Source organism: Lactuca saligna, chromosome 4 (assembly GCF_052625555.1).
Source record: "Lactuca saligna cultivar CGN05327 chromosome 4, ASM5262555v1, whole genome shotgun sequence".
NCBI lineage: Eukaryota > Viridiplantae > Streptophyta > Magnoliopsida > Asterales > Asteraceae > Lactuca > Lactuca saligna.
Window position 1 is genome coordinate 50,968,735 of NC_136420.1, and position 13,891 is coordinate 50,982,625.

A 13,891-nucleotide genomic window follows, 5' to 3' on the forward strand; every position below is an offset into this window, starting at 1 on the left:
GTTCTTCCGGCGTTGAAGTGTTTATGACATTTGTCACCCATAACCTGTCAGTCTAACTGTAGCTAACAATTAGGGTGTGGGATCATCAGTCTCGTATAGATCTATACACAAGTATTACGCTCTCTTATGGGAGATTCGGGTTATGAAATAGGACTTTCGTGTATACCTCAGTTAGGTACGATGAAGACAATGTCTCACAAATTTATTCAAAGATAGTATGTGTTTTTGTAACGAAAAATGTTTGTATATTTTAGTATCCCCCTTTTTCCAGGATAATATAAAAATGTCATAAAACAATTATATATGTACTTTAGATAATTACACCATTTTCTCAACTGTTTACAAATGTGATAAAGTTTGGTAGACTATACTTTATATAGTTTATTGTAGTAAGAAATTTGCACTCAATATATATATATATATATATATATATATATATATATATATATATATATATATGTTTTGATATTTTTTTCTATGAATAATGTGGGGTGTTTCGAACTCGTTTTTCATATCTTTACTTTTTTTTTTTATCAAAACTTTGCATGTAAAAGTATAAGAGTTTGGTAGTAAATCCGTTTTGTATATTATCACTTTTTATAAAAATAGTAAATAAACGTATTTAAATGATTGCGTTTTAATGTAAGTTTTCTTGTGTGTTACATGTATCCCCCCTCCCCCCGCCCACAAAACATAGAAAAAGTCTTGAAAAATGTAGGGGTATGAACTCACCTTATGTGTGTCTTCCGTTTGATAATGAAGTGATGGCGATGATCTTTATGTTAGAACGATTTAAGGTATTCGTAATCCTAATAGTTTTAAACACATAATATTATGTAAATTGATTGAAATAACGAGAAAGTGTATTAAACACTAGATTAAGCATAAGAAATACTTACCTAGATTCCCAAGAATAAATGGAAGTAGCGTACCTGGAAATGGTTGATATTGTTGCTGAATGTTGAAGATGTTTCTTTGAGAGAGTTTTGGTGAAGGATGTTTAATTGAGAATTGTTTTGAAGGGGGCTTTAAACGTGATTATATATGGAAATAAAAGGGTAATGTGAAGTGGGATTTTCTTTGATATGTGTAATTATCTTCTTGGGAAATTAATTCTACCAATCAAGTGGCACAATATCTAGATATTTAAGAGGATTTCGGTCAAACCAATGGTGATTTCAGTCAAGGCATGACCGAAATCACCTTGTATACTACTCACATTGTTGATTTCGGTCCTAATGCGCCTTAAACATGTGTTTCCGGTCTTCGTTTTATTCCATGGAGGGTGATTTTGGTCCTTGTGATTTAAATTCATTGAAGATTTCGGCTATATTATGAGATTTTGGTCCAACAAAACTGAAATCTCATGGTTCTAGATTCCCAAAACCGAAATCCCTTTAGTAATATATAATTTCATGCTTTTTGATTTATCTATTTGACATGTGTTGACTCCTTTGATTCCTTGATGGCTTGTTGATTTTTTTTTGACTTTCAAAGGCTCATTACAACATGGCTTTCAAAGTATATATATATATATATATATATATATATATATATATATATATATATATATATATATATATATATATATATATATATATATATATATATATATATATATATATATGTTGAAGTATTCTAACTAATTACCGTGTGGATATAGGAATGATTGTGAGCCAATCAAAATTAAATAAACATTTAAATAATAAACTAAATTTGTAAGGGTTATTTAGTAATTTGGTAAATGAATTCCATAAATACTCTCTATAATATTGCTAGCATTCTATTAACCTAATTAAATAAATCAATAAGTATCCATATTCCTCCTTAGTCCTCAATAGTTCCAATCTTCTACCTGATAAAGACATCCCTTTTCCAATTCATCAGCTTATTAACCCAAGAACCATCCTCTACCAGAACACCCTAGCGAGGACCATGGTAACCTTGAAATCCACTTAAACCTCCAGAAAATCTTGAATCGGGAGTCAAGCACGCATTTATTGTTGGAATTGGTCTTCAAATACTTCAACAGGTAACAATCAAATTTGTATCTATATTTTTTCACCTTTTAATTAGGATTCTTCGATTAAAGCCAAAACTTTTGTCAATTTCATTTTAGTTCTATGGAATCGAAGTTCTTTACTATACATGTCAGATTGTTGAATAAGCAGGCATCCATTTTCTCTTAATAATTTCATTTCTTTTCGTTTTTCTTGAAGGTTTTGTTTCGACTTATGGATTCTCCATCGAGGTTTTGTTGCCTAAGGGTACTCCATCGGTATGTTTTTCTCAAATACCTATGCCATTGACTTTTTTTTTAAAATTAATGTTATTTGATTTGCAAGACACTATCACTAGAATGTTTTTTCTTCCTATCTTCTTGTTTTGCATCAAGTTTTTTGGAGGCAAAATATTCCTATGTCCGTATGTTGCTTAATCTGAACAAAGCATGGACACCAATGGTGGTTGTGGTGTTTGCTGATTGAAGTTTCTTTTTCTTCTTTTGGATTTTGTTTTCGCTTTCCTTACTCTCATAGTTGATGGTGGGGCAGATTTTAGCTAGTTGGACCTTTTTTACCCTTGGAGGGTCTTCTTCCTGCTTACTGTTCCTTAATTATGGTTTGGATTTTTAGTTTTTTTTTCTTGTACCTAGGATTTTAATGCAAAAGAGAAACTAAATAGTAATATATATGATACTTATTTATCCTTTATGATTGCCATGCCTTTTATCCGATTTAGTAAAAGGAATTAACATGTATTTATGGTTTATTCGTTGTGTCTTTTTTCTTTTGAGGATAAAGAAATGAAGGTCCGCCATTGAAGTATATGATGGATCTATCTACCGTAACTATCCAAGCATGGAAATAGATGATGAGGTACCTTGTTCTTGCCTACTGGTTGATACACAGCGTGAAGCTCATTTGTTTTCTTATGTATTATACAACATTTTAACCCAACTAACCTGATTCATTTGATCTGTATGCATGTTGATGCTACTCTACCCCTTGCAAAAATTATTTTATTATGATTCATTTGATTTCTTATCCGTATATAAATCTATTCAATTTTACTATTTACTTAATTAGAACGAGTAAAATGTATTGAGTGTTTGCTCTTATTTGATTATAGTTGATTGTTTGTTTAATCATCATACAATCAATTGATTCTGTTTTCAGATCTACAAATCAAGTGTATTCTGTGAGAAATGTATACATTCTGCATGCATTCTGGAAAATGACGCTAGAAGAATATACTGCAAAATTAAAAGTGATTCTTAGCAACAACATTCTTTTAGAATTTATTAGTGTTTTTGTTAGATTTTGAATTTTTGAATTTTTAATTCTTAGTTTTAGTATTTAATAATAAATCTCGTTCTTAAACAGGATTAGTAATATTCTTTCAGTTAGAATGTACACAATTATTAGTCGTATTCTTAATTCTATTCCTCTAAGAATAAATGTAATTGGCAACCATTATTCGTATTCTTTTTGAACGAATGAAATTTATGTTCATAGTTGTATTCTTTAAGAATAAATTTAATTACTGATTCTACAATATTAAAATTCATTTCATATAAAATCTGTATTCATTAAAAAGTATTAATTCTCATAATATGTGTTTATAGAATTATGTCAGAATAGAATGTTTTATTTTTCAAGATATTCATGAACACGTTCTTTTTGAATGCTTGAATTAAAGTACTTATTATGAAGAGAAATAAGATTTTTAAAGTTAAAAGAATTAATTATTCCCTAAAATATATAATTTTCCTTTTTTAAAATTATATTAATTGACTAAAATATCCTTACAAAGAAACTAGATTGTATTTTTTAATTACTTTTAATTCAAAAATATTTATAAATCACTTTCTTAAAATAATTAAAATGATTGGATCACAATCTTTACTATATCCATACAATAATTAGTTAGAAGAGAATTACCTAAGCCTATATATATATATACATATATATATATATATATATATATATATATATATATATATATATATATATATATATATATATAAACTTATATAAATATGCCCTCTTGGTTTTTAAAGTTCTATTGCATCAAGTTATGTTGTGAATTCACTTGTACACGGTTAAAATTTAGACCTTGCTTGTTCTAAAATTTTCCAGTTATCATAGCCATCTATGTTACTGTGGAACCATCAATATTTGTGATGTGTCATCAACATGTCTTCATGCTCCGTTGACGTAATATTATCAACAAACATTCATGATGCTCCACATACGATCTACATGTGCCACATATGATTTTCAAATGCTATCTTGCTTTCAACAAGTGCTTCATGTCAAGTGAAGTTTCTCAAACGTTTACTTCTTCAAGCACCTAGTCAATCTTCATTATATTTTCAGCCTGATATATTATTATAATGTTTTGTAGATAGATGTAGACAAGTGATCAACTTCTTTCAGGTGAAAATCACATACAAATATTTTCAACATGGTGAGCTAATTTATATGAGGCTTTGGGGAGGAAGACACTCCATAAATGGTCTTGAGAAGAATTTATAGAAATATTAAAGGAAAAGTTTTATCCCACGAGAGATATTGATAAACTCCAAGAAGAAATAGTTGCCTTGAAAATGGGTAATATGTCGGGAAACTAGTATACGAAAACATTTATTGATATGATCCCTTCTGTTATAAATGCTTACCTAAACGAGTGTCTGAGGGTAAATCGTTATACAAATAGGGTTCCAATGGAATATGATATAGAAGTAAAATATGAAACTGCCTCCTGATCAAACATATAATGCCGCAAGTAATGTTGAATATATTAAGAATATATGGGTCTTGGAAAGGTAATAATTTGGAGAAAAATGAAACTTTGAAGGAAGTTCTAGTTATAACAAGAAGGGGTGATTCTCTTCGTTTCACTCATGACAAGAGAGTGGTCAAACATATGTGAAGTATGGAAAGGATCACAAGGGAGAATGTAGGGAGATAACTCTAGTTGCTTCAAGTGTGGAGAATTTAGTCATAAGACCAAAGATTGCAAAGAGAGAGACACTCAAGATGTGGAATCTTTCTCTTGTTTTGATAAAGGGACACTATAGTAATGCCTACCGAAAGAAAAGAAGTGAGACGTTGGTGTTTATCACCAACAAGAAATCGAACCCAATCAAAGAAGGACATGCACTATCCACTCATTTATATCGTATAAGTTTGGTTCCAAATAAAATCCACCCATAGAGTTACTTAATGATGCATACGTGATAGAAACTACAATTGGTGAATACATTATTGTTCAACATATATACAATAATTGCAGATTGTTTTATGATAAGTACTTTTTCATAAATCCTTTACCTATGTGACGAATGAGACGCTATTAGGATGGTACCTCTGTAGTTACTTAAAGAACATGGATTGGCATGCGGAATTAAAAAAATACCCAATGAACATGGTGATTCTGGGTTTTAAGAGATGTATTCGAATATGTATGGTATTACAAAGAAGGATCTAGATCTAAATCTACGTAAATAACACACACTTAGAGACTTCATGTTTACACCTCTCAAGCAGACGTCTACATGTGGAATAAACCCACCTTATATAGAGGTGTTTAGATGTCTCTCTCTTACTCTCTATCTCATGAGTAAAAAGACTAATGCACCACATGTAAGTAGGTTTTACAAAAGTTAACACATATAAAATGTCATACATGGATAACTTTGCACCCAACATTCTCCCTCTCAAACTTAGGAATGGATGACCCATTTCAAATCTTCGAAAGCTGAGCAACTACATGATCTGAGCCTCAAGGGTGACAAATGTAGAGATGAACTTCAAATCTTTAATTCTTCTATGATTCTTCAATTTGGGCTCTAGGATGTGAGACCATACGAACCGAACATCAACGAATGATTAAGAGCTTCTCAAACTCCAACTAATCACCCAAAAGTTAAGCATAAAAACACACCTAGAAAATCTTCAATAAAACCAAACCCATTTCGAACTAAAGTCACTTCTGAATCTCCAATCGCATCATTTCATAAACTTCAAAAATTTAATGTCACTTCGGTCTTCAAGGTCGTGTAATATGAAAAATTCAACTTTGAATTTCCATATAAATTTCTCCCCCTTTTTATAATCGAAATTTGATTATAAAACCTTCAAGGAAAGAGGGCATGCTCTATTCAGAATTTTTTGTGTCAAAACTCCCCCTTAACATGTGGCATTAACTTTGTGCTTCAATCTGGAAAATCCAAAAATTCTTCAATTTTTAAGTTCGGTCACGGACCGCCTTTGACAAAATTTCTCAAAAATGGATAAAAATTATCAGTTTCTAAATTTTGTAGTGACCCGATGCGCCCAAAACAGCCAAAAATGCAAAACTCTCCCCTTGTCTGAAGTTGGGTAGAAAGCGTCAATTCGCATAAACTACATTTTCTTCAATTCCTCAGCAAAAATCAGTCCACTTTCGAAATTGGGTATAAACAACCAAATTTTCGAAATCTTAGGGACTAATTTCAAAATTCTATATTCTTCTTAAAAATTGTCGAAGTTAGGTCCAAATTTCGAATGTGGGTAAAAGGCGTCAAACTATCGAAAGTGTAAACATTAATTTCAAAAATTCTGCCTTTTTACCTCCAATCTTGCAAAAATTACCCCAAATATTGAAATTGTGTAAAACGAGTTAAACTATCGAAACTTTGATAGACAATGTCGAAACTTTCGTTTTCTTCTCCAATTCAGGATCTTCGTGAAACGGGTAACGAAATCACAAAGCACCATTTTGACGAAACTTTTGTATATGACTGAAATAACAAAATAGAAGCCAGCCGAAGCCTTAATTGTGAACAGTAACTCTTCGCTTTTTCAAATCATCTTCCCAGTTTGTTCTTGAAACACTATCCCAAAATCAAAACATCGACTTGGCCAAAAATTCGTTATTATCCCCAAAAGCGAATGCGTCAACAACGCTGACTTCACACATTGATCTTTCAAAACACATCATCAACACAAATACCATCGACCATTGGATCTTAATTTTGACTCCAGATAAGAACATTCGACTCCAAGACACCTTGAATTAAATTTCAATATCAAGAAATTCTTCCAATAACAAACTCTATTTAGACTTTACTCGACTCCGAAATCGACTTCCCAATACGAGCTTTTGTGACTCAACAATCAACTCCAACCACATCGACAAGCTTTTCTTATATGAAGAACAACTCGATACAACCCTTCAACCTTCACTTTTCAAGTTTCATTCTAAGCCAAATCATCGATTTGTGTATGTTGAAGCCATGCCAAACATCTGTATTCACTTCCTTCTTCAATTCTGAGTTCACTTTTACATTTCAAAACTGTAATTGTGATTATATTCCCTTGACATTCAATTTCGATTTTGACTCTTCAATTCCAAACGAACCATCATTGAAAATCCTTTGATTAGAACCAATATGTATCGAACCAAAAACAAAAAAAACAAAATCCAAATTTGAATTTCTCAGTTTTACTCGAAAAACATATATCCATAAACATAAAATTCATTTGCAACTACGATTTCGAATCCATTCACCATTACCCAACCGTTCATTCTCAAACCTCAATCAAAAATGAATTCAACTCCAATCTTCCAATTTGATTGTGAAATTAGTTCACATGAACCGACATTTATTACAATAATATTCAACTCCGATTCCTTTAATTCATTTGTTCGATTTCAAATAATCACACGTTCGATTTTTAAGTAAACAATCAAACACAATCGGCTTAAAAAAACAATCAAATTTCAGGTTCAATTTCAATATTAAGATATAAGACTGAAACATCGACAATTTTACACTTGAATGGAAAAAGTAAGACTTCGAACAACGAAAACAAAAAGATATTAAGAAGCGGATCCATGAACAGTATCCAGTACATGACTGACTGGGCTTAAAATCGACTGAATATGAATAGTAATCAGAACATTTGAAATTGGGCGTCAGGATCGATGAACAGTAATACAATTTTTTTTTTGATTGGGCTCAACATTTGGATATATGAATAGTGAAATTAAATCTTTTGGATTGGGCTTGATAAAAAAAATTTTTGTTGGATCACCAATGAGGTAAAATCGGATTAGATCCAACGAAACAAACCGATCAAAATTCAAGAACGTAACGCACAAATTCAATGATATTAAGAGAGATCATAGAGGGAGACTCACCAAACATGCTTCAATTGTGACAAATATTGCCAAACCGAGAATCGTTCTTCAACAAATCACATTGATCTTTGAAGACCCGCTCTGATACCAAATGTAGTGACTTAAAGAATATGGGTTGGCATACATAATTAAAGAATACACAATGAACATGGTGATTTGGGTGTTATTAAGAGATGTATTCGAATATGTATGGTGTTACAAAAAAGGATCGAGATCTAAATCTACATAAATAACACACACTTATACACTCAATGTTTACATCTCTCAAGCACACATCTACATGTGGAATAAACCCACCTTATATAAAGGTGTTTACATGTCTCTCTCTCACTCTCTATCTCATAAGTCAAAAGGCTATTGCACCACATGCAAGCGGGTTTTACAAAAGTCAACACATATAGAAAGTCATACATGGATAACTTTGCACCCAACAACCTCCCATCATGAACAGGTTGTCTAGATATGTGTCCATAATAAGATTACATTTCCCTTGGTTATTAAGAATACTGGTAAGCACTGGAAAGGGTATAGACTCGTTATATTATACGGTAAACTTGTAAATTTATGACTTTTATTTTTTTATAAATTGTTACAGTTTTTATGATGTTTTGAAAGTATATTTCAGATTTATCCTATTGGGTCTAGACTCATGTACCTCACAATAATTTTTCTAAAGTATGTTGTTTTGTTTGAGTTACTATACTCTTAGGATTGGGAGATAAAGATTAGAAGTTCATATGCTAAAGAAGGCCTTTTGGAAGACATAGAATAGTGTTTATTATGTACTTTCACTTTATTATGGTTATGATTATCTTTTGTAACACCACCGTTTATAAATTGTGATAAACTTAGAATTTTATGAATTACTCATAATTTTATAAAATTGCATAATTTCATGATAAATGTTTAATCATTGTATTTAAAGATGTTTTAAAAGTATGGTTGTTACACAACAACGCACATCACATATTAAGTATTTAGTTCGATCTAGTCAAAGGATTCAAAAACTTACTTTTCAAATTGTTTGGCCATTACAAAACTAAGAATCATACTAAGATTATGTTTGACCTACTAGTTGAAAAGCTAGTTGGTATGTGAAAAGTTAGTTGGTAGCTAAAAAACTAGCTGATAAAAAAATAACATTTGGTAAAAGTAGCTGATAAGCTACCTAAAAGATATAAAATAACATAAAAGGACATTTATAAAATATTTTTTATATTTTTAAATAAGGGGTATATTCGTATTTTTTTTAAAAAAAAAAAGCACGTGAGAAGCTAGTCTAAGTAGTTATTTAAGATGTTACCTTATACGCTACTTTTTAGCTTCTCAAACATGACAACTTAAAAAAAAACTTGAAAAATAAATTAGCTTATCAACTAGCTATGGCGCACCAAACATATCTTAAAGCTACAATCACAAGCATATTTACCCTCCTCCAAAACTCTGATGTTGCTAGTTACTTAAAACCGCTTCCGATCTACATAATCACAAAATTTAAAAGTGTAAAACAATGATCAAGATAGATTAAAAAAGATTGTCTCAATTCATTTTAATACTTTATGTTGTAGAATTTGGGTTAGAGAGTTCAGATATAAATGCTAATTTGTATAAGTAAAGTCTCGATATGGATTTCTTTGGTGTTGTTTTTGTAAAAGAGACGTAGAAAATAATGTTTGAAATTTTTCATAAGGTCATTGGATGGTGGGTTTATTTTGTTGATATGTTGGTCTATGTTAGCTTGTTATTTGATGTAGATGAATCTTCTCGGGTAAGGAAAAATAATAAAGTGTGTTTCGATGTGGTGATAGTTACAACACTATGTACATATGCTTTAGTATTAAACTTTAGCTTTTGCCAAAATAAATAGAAAAAGAGTATATCTGATTTGGAGCTCGATTGGAATAATAATAAAAGTATGTTGTAATTTGAATTCTATTTGGGTGAATTATATTTATGTGGAAAATACCCATTAGGGTGTGTCATGGGACAGGTAGCTCAGTGAGCATCAAATGAAGAGACCAAACGATCAACATGGGATGTATGGATAAACATACCATGGTGAAGTGTACCCTGAAGATAATGGATGATTTCCTTAAGCACTAGATGTTAGGATATTTAATTGATTGTGTCAAATTTTGTTATGTTAGGAGTTAGACTTTTATAGTATGGGTCTGTCCATCTGTTTTTATGTTGCTACGGTTTAGCATTAAATACTACATGCATGTACTTTATTAGGGTTAATCATTTTGTGATTCCCTACCGTGTCTTTACAGTAGAAGTTCTACATTGAGCTCTTCTAAGGCACTTATTATTAATCACTCGGCACCAGTTTGATTATTGGATTCTTGTTTGATTTACTTTTTCTATTTAGAATCTTTCGATCAACTCTTGATTTATTCTAACAATTGGTATCAGAGCAGGAGATTATGTAATCCATACGCAATACATCTGTCGAGTGTTTTAAGGTTTTTACACTATTATTGGATCCGTTATAGCGTATTCATTGTTTTTAATCTATTGTAGATGATTGGATATTAATCGTTTTTACGCCCTTGACTCGATTTTAGTTTTACACATCTGATTCTTTATAGGCTTTTAGTGAATCTAGATCATGCAACTGTTAGATCCACATACTCATTCTTTTAATCTTTCTAGAAGCATCGGGTCTACTACCAAGATCTATATTCTCTTTCCTCAAGACTATGAAGTCTGGGCTCTACATTTTGAGGATTATGTGTTGGTAATAAAACACCTTGGGATTACGATTTGGAAAGCAACAACAGAAGGAACATCCATGCATGTGGGAACCAGAAGAATCATCAAAACTCAGGCAGAGTACAATAATCAACTGCAAATCAGCCAAAGAAATTTGGGATGTCCTAAAAAATTTGTATGAAGGCTCTGAGCAAGCTCAAGACAAGAAACTCACCATTGTACTCAATGAGTTTAACAATTTCAAAGCTCATCCTGGTGAGAGTCTTGAGGACTCCTTCAAAAGATTCAACCTCATTGTCACCAAGTTATCAAATGTTGGTATTGTCCGAAGCAACCATGAAACCAAGGTGATAGGAAGATTCAATCTCAATGGTTTGGGGAAACACTGGACTACGGCAAAAATGATAGTCCAAGTTGATAGGAAGATTCACTCACTATATCTCTTCAAGTTGTATGGAGAATTCCATGCGCAAGAATCAACTATGCTCAAAGATTGTGCTGACTTCGGAGGTCTACTTGCTCTAATGGTTCAAACTCCGCATAGCATAACCACTCAACCTTACTCTCTTTCGTATGACATCCTACCGCATTTTTAAGAAGCTGACACAGAGTATGATGATGTAGAAGAATTCCAAAATGCAATTGCTCTTGTTAGCCAACAGTTCAACAGGCTACCACCAACCTCGTTTCGCAAAAATAAGTAGTTCACCAAACCTCACTTCAAACAAAACTTCAATCCTCAAAACAATCATTCTCAATATCCCAAAAACCCTCACCAGTCTCCGCAACCTCAAGCCAACGAGGCACCACAACATGTCAAGCCAACTGACTCCGGTACCTCAAGTGATGTTAAAGATGATGTTCTCATTTGTCACAAATGCAACAAAGAAAACCACTTTGCTAGAGACTGCAAAGCCAATATGGTGAAGGACAAAGATTTCTATCTAAGAATGGCATAGGAGATGGATGAAAAGGAAAAGGGAAGGGAATATGTGGCACAGGTGAAGAGGGATCATCAAGTTTGGTCGTCAGGGGATGAAGATGAAGACTTCAACAACATCAAGGGCAAGGGAACAATCTGCATACTTGCAACTGCTTATGAAGATGGATCTACAAAGCTTGTGAAAAATTATTGCCTCATGGTCAAAAATGGAACTATAAGCATTGTTGAATATGTAAACACATAATCCAAACTAATAATTATAGCATGCATGATTGTCAACCCTTCTTAGACAACCTTAATGACACTTGTGTTGCTGTCCTTTCAAAGTATAACAAGACCTTAGATGAGAAGAACATAGTGTCCCAAGAAATGTTACATGTAAGGGGATGACTAGAAGACATGAGACTCAAAGTTGCCATGTTTGAAAGAGACTTAGTGTTAGAAAAGGATGCTAGAATGTTGTGCGAAACTCAGCTAAGAATAACTTTAAATTAGAGCGATCTAGCAAAAAAAGAGGCATGTTTGAATTTCTTAATCGATTTTTTTTAATTAAAGTAAAGCCATTGAAAATCTTGTGAATAATGGAACCGTGTATTAAACATATAATTGGGGTTGGTCCAATGGGTACTCCACCACAAAGGATTCATCATCCTGATTTAACAAAGATCATCCATATGTCCCTCCTGATCGAGAGTTTCATTTTCTAGTCAATGACAAAACATTTCGCACACACATTAGAGCCCACTTCGGTAGACTTCATAATGTGAGTAATAATTGTGTCATAGAGGAAATTCTTCCTGAAACCTCAGACCATCCATGTGATCAGGTACCCATCATTGGAACAATTTATACCAACTCTTAGGCTTCTTAAGTTGTTGATGAAGAAATCCTTATGAAGGACTCGAAGTTCTTGAGAACTATCTACCTTTATCCTCAGACCGCAGTCCCTCTCACTGCAGTCTCGTACAATAGTCTGCTCAACTACCTTCGATAAAGTGTCCCACTAGGAACCATCTTTGACTTACTCTGCAGTAGTCCAGTCTTCTTTACCGCAGATCACAGTCAAGAGCACAGTGAATATTCAACCTATTCTCCATGAGTTACCCATACAAAATTTCAAATATGGTCAATGCTCTCAGAGTCCTGAACCTTCTAGTTTAGATGACTCAAGTCCATGTTTTCAAAAACATTCAAAGCTTTCTAAGAAAGCGCAGTTGAACACTTTTGACCATGGTTCTCCAAAAACTCAAGCAAAACTGGCTTTTAAAGAGGAACTTAGATCCCAAGGTAAAAAGTGGGAAACTTATTTAAAAATCAAAACCCTCAAACAAACCAAAGTTTCAAAATAATAATGTCTTGAAATATCTGTTTCAAAACTTTGGATCTTGAAAAATGTGTTTCCTCCAATCGTTTTTCAAAAGGCACTACAGTTAAGGCATCAAACAAAAACGATTGCACGGTATAAAAAACTTTCTCAAACTCTTCTGACAAATCCAAAAAGAAAGTCAAAGCTTTTCAAAGATATCATTTTCAAAACTATTCCTTGGATGATCCTAATTGGAAAGGAATTTTTCCAACTCCTACACCTTTTAAGTCATGTCAGTTCATTAAAAGGACAAAACTGTAACAATCCGTTATTGCAGGTTATTGTAATGTATAAAATTTGAGTCTTGTAATCTCTTTGTGAAGTAATAAGAATATCATCAAAAATGAAATGTTCAAAAAGCTCCGTTTGAGTACACTATGTGGTAGATATCGTGATATAACCAATCAAAGATTCGTAACACTATCGATAAAGCGTTGTTAAGCATAAAATGAGAAATTTCAATAAAATACTTTTAAACCTTAAGTATCTAAATGAAAATCGTAGATATCATTAAAACCGTGAACATAAATAAGTTATAATTTTTCGAAGTTTCGGATGTAGCAATAGACAGCTAAAAACTCAAAATAGAGATCGAGGGATTTTTGACCGAAACAATCTAAATGAGAATCGAAGACCTCAACAATGGTAGTATAATGGTAAAAAGTCTGTCGAAACGG